Below are 10,474 nucleotides of genomic sequence, written 5' to 3' on the forward strand. Positions count from 1 at the left end.
TCGTAGGCCCAACTTTTATCTTCTGGGTCTGCGTGTACATGTTACGCCTGGCCCTCCACTCAGAACAACACGCTGAGGCTCTCGTGTTGACACAACTGTTGAAGGTAAAAACTTTCTAAGCCAGGCCTTTCAGACTTGGCTCCTTTAACTAAGGAACTGAGCAGAATGGGCTGTGACCAGTGATGTCATCCAAGGCAAATGATTCTTTGATACACACAGATAAATGTCTCCTTAGAAACATACCCCTTGGAAAAGCAAAAACCAGCCTCCAGTTGAGGCATGTGCCCAGTCAGCACGAGTTACAGGAACAGGGACGGTAAATTCATTTCTTTACTTACCACCTACTGAGTCAGGCTTACAGAGAGCCCTGGATTAACAAGCACTGTATGGCCAACAGAGGGCTTTTATGCTGCAAGATAAACATGTGCTTTCTCAGGTTACAGCATGTTCAGGATATCCTCCCAGTTCAGGGAACTCACTCAGCAAGGATTTGCCACTTCCTGTTGACTCAGGGGACCACACCAACGTACTTAGACTGATGACGACCTCGTTGCACCCAGAGGAAGACAGGATCATGTGTAAGGGTGAAACAGGGCTATGAATGACTACACCCTGTACAACTGCAACAGTGTTTTCTCTGGTGAGAGCAAAGACATCAGAACCAATATGGGAGGCTACAAATTTCTACCTCTTGAATTCAACCCAGTCCAGCCAGTGGAGCAAGCTGGTGTATGTGTTGGGGGAGGGGGGACGGGAAGGGGTGGTGATGTATGTTGAGAATAAAAAATGCAAAAATAGTACCAGTGATGACTTTGACTCTCCTGTAATCCCATACCCAGGTACTTACTTCCTGGGATTTCCTCCGTCCACACATCTACTAACCTAGTTCAGTCTGCCCTGAACTAGGAAGTTCACTAGTAACATGAGGAAGCCACTAGTAACGTGAAGCTATGTAAATTCAAATGGATTAAAATTAAGTAGAATTTAAAATTCTGTTCTTCAGTCACACTGACCATATTTTGATACTCAACAGCCACTTGTCGCCCATGGCTATGATAATGGACAGCACAAATACAGAACATGCCCATCGCTGCAGAAGGTTCTGTCGGGCAGTACTGATTTCCTGAGACCTTATGTATCTTGGTCTCTATGGTGGGCTCTGTCTTCTAGAAGCATGCAGCCCAGTAGAGAGACAGACATTAACCAAGAACTCTCTCAAATAAATCAGCAATAACAGTTTGGGATAGTGCCACAAAGGAAGGTGTGGGTTCTTGGAGAGAATACAGCATCGAGTATTTTTCTTGCCTACGTGATCCCAGACAACTGCATTGAGGAGTGAAGTTAGAGAGAAGGCCTGAAGAATCTGAAAGGATCGCTTCCCACTAGAATGTGTGTATCTGTGGCATGGTGCAGGATGGGATGGGGATAAAGGCATTCAATACGCAGACAGAAGAAGAAAGAGCGACAGAAAATAAGGGTCCAGAATGTCTCCGGGCTTTTCAGTCTCTGCTTTGTTTTCAACCTCAAACAGATTCTGCTGTCTGATTCATCCTGCCCCCGATACATCCCCAGGCTCCCAGTAGAAATTAGGTTTTACCCAAGATATTAATAACTCGGACTGGGAAAAATAAGGCCTTTTAATTCCTAAAATTTAAGTGAAATTAAAACTGCCATCTTCTGCACATGTCTAGGAAAATGTCAGGCTCAATTTGCCAACTGCCATCCTACCTAAGGAGGAATGGAAAGGGCAGTGCACTTTTGCAGGCAGATCCAGGCAAACACAGAGAGAGAACCGTGGAGTCTCCAGTGACCTGTGGTACACAGAGGAAGGAGAGGAAACATTAGGAAAAATCTGATTTCCCCTGGGCAGAGGAAAATAAGGACAGGAGAAAGGAAAGCCAAATGCAAGTGAAATTAATTAAACAGAATATTTGTAGCAGGGCCTCTAAAATTAGGCCGAGCTGGAAAAGTTTTCATCTGAACATCATTTGTGGAATTATCTTATGATTTACGTTTCCTCCCTAAACAGATGTTTTGAGAAAAAAATTGTAAAGGAAAGCCAGCATTTATAACAAAATTTCCAAATAATATGCTAGTTTGCTTAACTGAAAGAATAAATACAAGGGTAGAACTGAATGTTTAATTTTAATACACAAAAGGCTCAAGTTGGAAAACAGCTACTATTTAATGTGCCTTTCTAAAGTAGTCGAATGAAAATGAACTTTAAGCTTGCTGTTCTAATGATAGAAACAAATGATTAAAAGAAGATTCTTAAAATAATCCCAAACTTTGTTTTAATCATTGGTTTAGGAGAAATTTGCACAAGGAATTGTTGAGTGAGAAAAGAAGGAAGCAGATAAAAATGTGTGTCGTTTTTAAAAAGGAAACAATGAGAAAAACCTACAAAAGTAAGTTAAAAGCTTGTAAAAGACAGGTACCTGCTCAGGGCAATATGTAAAATACAATTCTATTTTGGTAAACATCAAACAAACAGAAGCCATATATTGTGTATGTTTGTGTGACTGGCTTATCAATTATTTCTCTTTTATTGCATTTCCCATATTGTATTGGAGTTATGTGTGTACAGCTGGTTTTTTCTGTGGAATCAAGTTTCTGCCCTCGCCTCTGTATTTCCACTACCTGGTGACAATCTCTGGCACACAGGAAACATGGACTAAATTGTCGTTGCATGAACACCACCAACTAGACCAAATGGCATGACTGGGGGAGAGCTACATGGGAAGGAACAGGAAAGCATAGGGCTTAGGGTCAGAGAACAGCGACTAGGGTATGAGGGGAGGTGGCCACATGGTTGTAAAGGCTCTTCATGTGACTCAGATTCTACACCAAACACAGGACCGACTCCATAATCTGCAGATCTCAGTGCAAAACAGTGACTACAGAACAATAAACCAGGTATGGGGCCCTTCTAAGCACAGGGGTCCTATACAAGTGCTCATGTTACATGCCTGTGGAGCCAGCCCTGCAGACAGGCACTAAAGGGTCCCTGATAGACTTTAAATAGGAGCAAGCTCATGAGATTTAAGGAAGGGCTTTAAGAAAAATCACCGCAGGCTGGACATGGTGGCTCGTGCCTGTAATCCTAGCACTTTGGGAGGCTAAGGCAGGAGGATTGCTTGAGCTCAGGAGCTCAAGACCAGCCTAGGCAACAGAGCAAAATTTTGTCTCTCCGAAAAATAATAAGCCAGGTGTGGCAGCGTGTGCCTGTAGTTCCACTACTCAGGAGACTGAGGTGGGAGGATCGCTTTTGTCCAGGAGTTAGAGGCTACAGTGAGCTGTGATGGTGCCACTGCACTCTAGCCTGGGTGACAGAGTGAGACCCTGTTTCAAAAAAATAATAATAATAAAAATAAATAAATAAATAAATAAATAAAAATATCTACAGATGCATTATAGATCATTGTTAGCAGGAGGCCTGGGAAAGCCTCGTAGAAGAAAATTGCACCAGCCATAATGATTAGAAGAGCCTGAACAAGCCAGTCAGTAGCAATACAGCTAGAGAGGTACAGACCGGTCCAAGAGAAAACTAAGGAATTAGGGATCGTTATGCAAATTGCACTGTGATCGGGGATTTGGGAGGAAAGTTAAGGGCGGAGGAAAAGGAAGGACAGCAGAAAGGACACCAGATGCAAGTGAAATGAATCACGTAGAACACTTGTAACATGGCTCTAAAAATGGACAGGAAAAAGAACACTTGCAAGTTTCTTTCTCTGGCAACCAGGTAAATGAAGGTGCAATAGAGCCAGCCCACAGCTAGTATGCTCTTGAGAACAATAATAAAATGTGCAAAGCAGTAGCATGGATATTGCCAGGAAAGAGTAGAGATAACACGTTAACAAGCTTGAAGGAGACAAACCATTTCCTTCAAAGAACCTGGGAGAAAAACAGGAATTTTCATATGGCAAAACTGGCACCTGTGCTGCCTCTCGAAATGCTATTGATTTTTGTAGAAAGCGTGGTGCAGGGAGGACGGGCCAGGAGTACAGTCAGGCATGCAGGGAGGAACAGGGTATACAGAAGGAACAGCTGGTGTTCGGGATCAAAGCACTTCTGTGAGCCACGTGAGTCTTGCTTCCAGGTGATTAAAGTGGGGCATAAGGAAGTGAAGTGAATTTTCCAAGTCACAAAGAGAACTAGAAAATAACGTTGCCAGACTCCTTATCCAGGGTTTTCTCTAGCAGGCCACGTTTAAAATCTTCAGTCATTTAGGCTGTATTAATAACCGATTGAATTGTCAAACTGGCAAATTCAACAGGATAGGTGCCAGGTATTAAGACCACCAAGAATCTGAACAGTGAACAGCTGGAAATGAGCTGAGCTCCAGAGTTAATTTACTCAGGGTAACAACAGGTTTCTGCCAAAGACTTGCCTTCTGACTTTTTAGATCAAGGTGAATCACTGGGCCAAACGCATTGCACAAGTGCTCACAAATCCGTGGAAAGATTTTTCTCAAGTTATGCATGAATGCTCAGTATTGTCATGAGAAAGGGCTTGTTGCAACATTTGCTTCTTTCTTATTGATGAGCAGCTGTGGATGACAGAAACATAAGACTCAGAAGTTTCTGTCCCTCAGTCTCTCCAGTCCATTCTGGTTTAAGATGATTACACAGCGATTTTATATAACAAGAGGCAGTCGAATGGGAGAGACAAATGGTTTTATTTCTCAAATCAGTTTCATTAAGGATTACTCAAAGCATCATCTCATCTGTCTTTGCACAGTTTTATGTTCATCAGAGGCTGGAAGTGGGAAGTCGTTTTTCATAAGGCTGATCTTTAACTAGCTAGCAATGGAACTGTTAACATTAGCACATCCTGTAAATCCGGACATCCATTATCTGAGCCCTCCAGCCTTCGCTGCCCTGCATGTTTCCATTCATCATAGCAACCCCTTGGATAGCCCAGCTGTTGCTGCACCAGAGGCCTTCACAATGAAATCCCGACCCTGAGCGAGAAATGGTCAAGGCAACTACTTCCCAGGATCTTTCAAAAGGAGCCGCAAAGCCCCTATTCCTGGGAGGAGATACCTGTTACTAGGATGACCATGTACTATATCATCCAAACACTTCTTATCATCTCCTGGAACTCTTTGGAGGGTACAAGAAGGTTTTATTAATAATTGCATCAAGTCTGCAGATATAAATTAAACCTAAAAGAGAAAAACTAAAATGTATGTTCACTCTACCTCTTATCAATGTAGTTTCAAAGATCAGCCTGCAAACCTTTCCTGCTGGGATAAGCACCTTGTATCATATATGCAATATATGTTATGTGTGTGTGTGTATACATATATGCACATGTATATATGAGATAGACAATATGTGTTCAATTTATGTTTATAAATATATGTTCACTGGAGGTAGAAATAAAATATATCAGTCAACTGACAACAGAATCTTTTTTTTTTTTTGAGACAGGTCTCTCAACCTGGCCAGGCTGGGGTGCAGTGTTAAGATCACAGTTCACTGCAGCTTCAGCCTCCTAGATTCAAGGCATCCTCCCACATCAACCCCCCAAGTAACAGAATCTTATGTTGTTGGTTTTTTTCTCCATAAGTTTGATTTAGTTGACTCTCAAAGAGAGTTCTTTGACTAAAAGTCAAAGGCACTTAAGTTCCAGGAAGAAATTACCCTAGCAAGTAAATCTGTTTTATGCTAGCTCATTCCATTTATCATATCTAAAATTAAATATTAATTGAATAAATAAATGAGATGATCAGTTAATTTCATTAAACACTCATCTGGTTGCCTCTGATGTTCTCAAAATGTTATGTTGAAAAACAAATTGGCAGTGATCATAATTATGAGCACTTCACTGTAGGAAAGGGGGAAGAAAATGACCATTTTAATACTTACTACATGCCAGGCAGTATTCAAGACTCTTTTTATAGAAGCTCTCAATTTTAATCCTCAAAACAATCCTACTTGGAGGTGTTGTCATCCTGATCTCACAATTGAGAAAACAAAAGTTCAAGTTAGTTAAGAAGTGAAACAGAACAATTGTGTGATTGTAATTCCATGTTTGTAATGTCCATATCCTTGGCTGTTTGATTCCACAACCCTACCCTTTTCCTATTTTTTTTTTTTTTTTTTTTTTGACAGAGTCTCACTCTGTCACCCAGGCTGGAGTGCAATAGCGCAATCTCGGCTCACTGCAACCTCCACCTCCCAGGTTCAAGTGATTCTCCTGCCTCAGCCTCCCAAGTAGCTGGGACTACAGGCACCCACCACCACACCCGGCTAATTTTTGTATTTTCAGTAGAGATGGGGTTTCACCATGTTGGCCAGGCTGGTCTCAAACTCCTGACCTCAAGTGAGCCACCCACTTAGGCCTCCCAAAATGCTGAGATTACAGGTGTGTGCTATCATGTCAGCCCCTTTTTCCTTTTCCATAATAAATATTTACAACTATGTATTGATCACCAAAGTTTAAATTCTTTGCATTCCTAGAGAATTAAAAATATTACAAAATAAATATATTAGTCTATTCTCATGCTATTAATAAAGGCATACCCGAGAATGGGTAATTTATAAAGGAAAGAGGTTTAATGGACCCACAGTTCCATATGGCTGGGGAGGCCTCACAGTCATGGTGGAAGGAGAAGGAAGAGCAAAGGCATGTCTTACATGGTGGCAGGCAAGAGAGCATGTCCATGGGAACTGCCCTTTATAAAGCCATTGGATCTCATGAGACTTATTCTCTATCACAACAATAGCACAGGAAAAATCTGCCCCCATGATTCAATTAACTCCCACTGGGTCCCTCCCACAACATGTGGGAATTATGGGAGCTACAATTCAAGATGAAATTTGGGTGGGGACATAGCCAAACCATATCAATAGGTAAGAATATTAAGGTTATAGGAGGATAAAAATCAATTAAAATGCTCTATTAAAAATAAAACAAAAAAACTACGCATTATGTTAGGATCTTTTTTTTTCTTTTTTCTTTTTTTAGACAGTGTCTTGCTCAGTTGCCCAGGCTGGAGTGCAGTATTACAATCACACCTCACTGCAACCTCCACCTTCTGGACTCAAGTGATCATTCCACCTCAACCTCCCCATTAGCTAAGACTATAGACTGCAGTCATGCGCCACTACGCTGAGCTAATGTTTATATTCCTGTAAAGACAAGGTCTCACCAGTTGCCCAGGCTGGTCTTGAACTCCTGGGCTCAAGCGATCTGCCTGCTGTGGCCTTCCAAACTACTGGGATTATAGGCATGAGCTACCACCCCCAGCCTATGTTTGGGTCTTAAAAACGCATCTGTCTCACTCTTATTATAGTCTTGTTCATCAAAGAGTATATTAGGTGTGAGTTCCAAGGTGCTTTGTGGTGTCACTCACATGCCCTGTTCTTTTGAGAGTGCCATCCCTGTGTATCAGATCAATGAGAAGAAATCATTTTCACAGCTCAAGAAATCTACTAATCAGTGAATGATGAGAAGAGCGGCCTTTGGAGGAGAACCAAAATTAAAATGGTCTCAATAGTGTCCCTGTGGATTTCTACACAAACTTTTAACAAAAGCAGCTAGAATTTCATCCCAGCTCAAAAGCTTTTGTTCTATGCCCTCAAGAACTTTAAACTTATTTTTTTATTATTTACTATTAGTACTAAATTTCAGTCTTGAAAATACTAAAAAAATACAAAATAAAAAAAACTGTCTTCCTTTCATTGCTTTCCCTTCTCAAATTCCTTTTTCAAATGTGTTTTGAGCTCAGTATTCCTTAGGCACACTTCTTTACAATTATTGAAATGAGTGTTTCCTTGTGACGACGTTTAGCCATGAATGCCACAAGCCCACTAAGATTTAAGGCATGTTGCCGACTGAAGTTTCTCTGAGTACCATTGCCCTTTCCTCATCTGTTGCAAACCCAGGGTAGGGAGACAGGGAACCAGCAATGTCAGAAGTAGCTGATATTTTGCATGGAGCTAAGGTTTCTCCTCTAGGAAGCAAGAAGCCATTGAAATCCATCCCTAATGTGTCCCAAGTGTCCACCTGCTGAGGACAGGATTGCACAAGCAACAGTCTGCTCGTGAAGCCTAGGGAGCACTGTCCCAGGGTATCAATTGGCCCGAAGTTGGTCTCCTCCTACAGACCATGCAGCAAATCAGAAAATAAGAGGACTTGAAGCCCACAGCCCTGAGTTTCAACTCCAGTTCTGTATTTTAGGTTTGCATTTTATTAGTAATTAGTATCATAATTAACTGAGAAGATTATTTAGATTTATTGAGTCTCTTTTTTGTAAAATGGACTATTCATATACAACTGCAGAAAAACCAAACCCCCCAAAAAAACCATTGCTACTTAATACAAAAACCTAACTGCAGGCACTTCTACTTTGTGTGGTTGACAGAATAACCCATCACTATCACCACCAAAACAAACACCCCAAATCCATGGTGGTATTAAAGAGAATGCTGGAATCTCTATGCAGATGAGCTGCCAAGCCCACTTTGGGATATTAAAGTGTACAGGACTTGAGGACAGCTGAGTGACGCTCCTCACAAGGTGACAGCAAGAATTAAGCGACTTAGCACAGAGCAAGCTTCTGGATCACAACCCTTGTCCTTTTCTCAGATCTCTCCTCTGTCTCTCCCTTCCCTCTCATTTCTCATTTTGCTCACTCTGAGGGTCTCTTTGCCTCCCTTTTCTAGGCTCAAATGCCCAAGGAGAATAAAAATGTTCAGCCAATTAATTTCTGATGTTCTCATCATCTACTGGACTGTTGGTCTCTTCTTGGAGATGTTGTAAAGACAAATTTATTTCCCTATCTTCAAAGAAGCCTTGGATTAACTGCAGAACCAAAAAGTTTGTAAAATTTGCAGAAAAAAGCCTTCATATTTTAAGGAAGGCTATTGGCAGATGAAGAATAATGAACAGCTGTCTATCTCCTCACAGTTTGCAAAGAGTTTTCTCATCCTTCTAACCTCCCTAATGCGATTTGATTCTTACAAGTACTCCAGTGATGCTGTATTATTGGTGGATCTCAGTCCTAGGTCCTTGCATGCAGCTTTCATTCCACTGCAATTGAAGTGGCATGTGTTTCTAGATATGCTCCACTTTTAGATCATATGCATTAGCCTCTCTAGCTCAATGGAAAACTGGAATAGAGTACAAAATTAGACAAAAACAAAAAACAGGAAGCAAAAGGCTATGCATTTGAAGCATCTCCATTTGCATTTCTGAGCCCCACTTGTAAATAGATCACATTTTCTCCTCTCCCTCCACCTCTGGTATCCTTATGTGTCTGGCAGTGCTAGGTCAGTCCACAATGAGTCTAACTGAGGGCATGAAATAGTGAGGCAGTGATTCTGAGAAAGTGCTCCTCCTTGTTAAACCTTCCGGGAAAATATACCAGAATTTCCTGTTTGAGGTCAATGGCTTTATTTCCAAGGCTTTTCTGTCTTCTAGAGGTATGAGTTCACTTTCATCATATGAAATTTGCAATGGTGCCACAGGCATCCACAATCATCAATTCAGGGTTAAGCTCTTGACTGGAGAAATCAAAGAAGCAGGAGGCCCTTTGGTAGTCTCAGAGAGCTCCAGATGCGGTTAGCATAAGAAGGCAAGCAACTAAACATTTGACAGCTGTGCAAAAATCAAAGAACTCTTCTAGATGACAGAGAAGATGCCACAAAGTTTCTAAAATCTCATCTTGCTGGGCTGCTAAAGACAAATTGCAAAACGTATGCCCCTTGTGCCGTTTCCATCAATGTCTTCGAACTAGCAGTTTTTTCAGCTAAGGGAAAATGAAAAGCAGTTACCTGGCTCCATATGCAGTTGTGAACTCCTTCCTGACAATGGCCCATTAATTTCAGCATGCTTGGGGTGGCCTTGGCCTTTCCATCTAAGAGCAGGAAAATGCTGATGAACACTTGCAGTGGTCATTCTGTCCTCTGCCTGAGTAGGCAAATGCATTAATCCCATCTCAATGGATTTGAAGTCTCTAGAACGGTTCATTGATCTGGTAATGGGAGCAGCTGAATAAATACAAACATGTCCCCAAATCAATTCTTGTTAAGAAACTTTCTTCATCTGAGTTCATCGAAAAATAGGAATGTAAATTAGTACAACCTCTGTGGAAAACAGTATGACGATTTCTCAAATAACTAAAAATAGATCTACCATTTGATCCAGCAATCCCACTACTGGGTATCTACCCAAAGGAAAAGAAGTCACTACATAATAAAGATACCTGTACTTGTATGTTTATCACAGCACTATTCACAATAGCAAAGATTTGGAATCAACCTAAGTGTTCATCAACAGATTATTGAATAAAGAAAATGTGATATCTATCTACCTATCTACCTACCCACCTATCTACCTATATACTCTGGAATACTACTCAGCCATAAAAAATAATGAAATTGTATCTTTTACAGCAACATTGATGGAACCGGAGGTCATTTTCTTAAGTGAAATAACTCAGAAACAGAAAGTCAGATACCAC

General features: G+C 41.2%; 1 long non-coding RNA gene across 1 annotated transcript in view; it reads right to left on the reverse strand.

Annotated features, from left to right (window-relative positions):
• The window catches only part of LOC129482033 (uncharacterized), a 35,588-nt gene extending 25,428 nt beyond the window's left edge, over nt 1-10,160 (reverse strand). Inside the window, exon 1 of the long non-coding RNA XR_008657581.2 lies at nt 9,786-10,160. This is a non-coding gene — a long non-coding RNA (uncharacterized lncRNA). The remainder of the gene's footprint in view (nt 1-9,785) is intronic.
• Between the last annotated feature and the right edge of the window lie 314 nt (nt 10,161-10,474).

The sequence above is a fragment of the Symphalangus syndactylus genome, chromosome 5 (genome assembly GCF_028878055.3).
Source record: "Symphalangus syndactylus isolate Jambi chromosome 5, NHGRI_mSymSyn1-v2.1_pri, whole genome shotgun sequence".
Lineage (NCBI taxonomy): Eukaryota > Metazoa > Chordata > Mammalia > Primates > Hylobatidae > Symphalangus > Symphalangus syndactylus.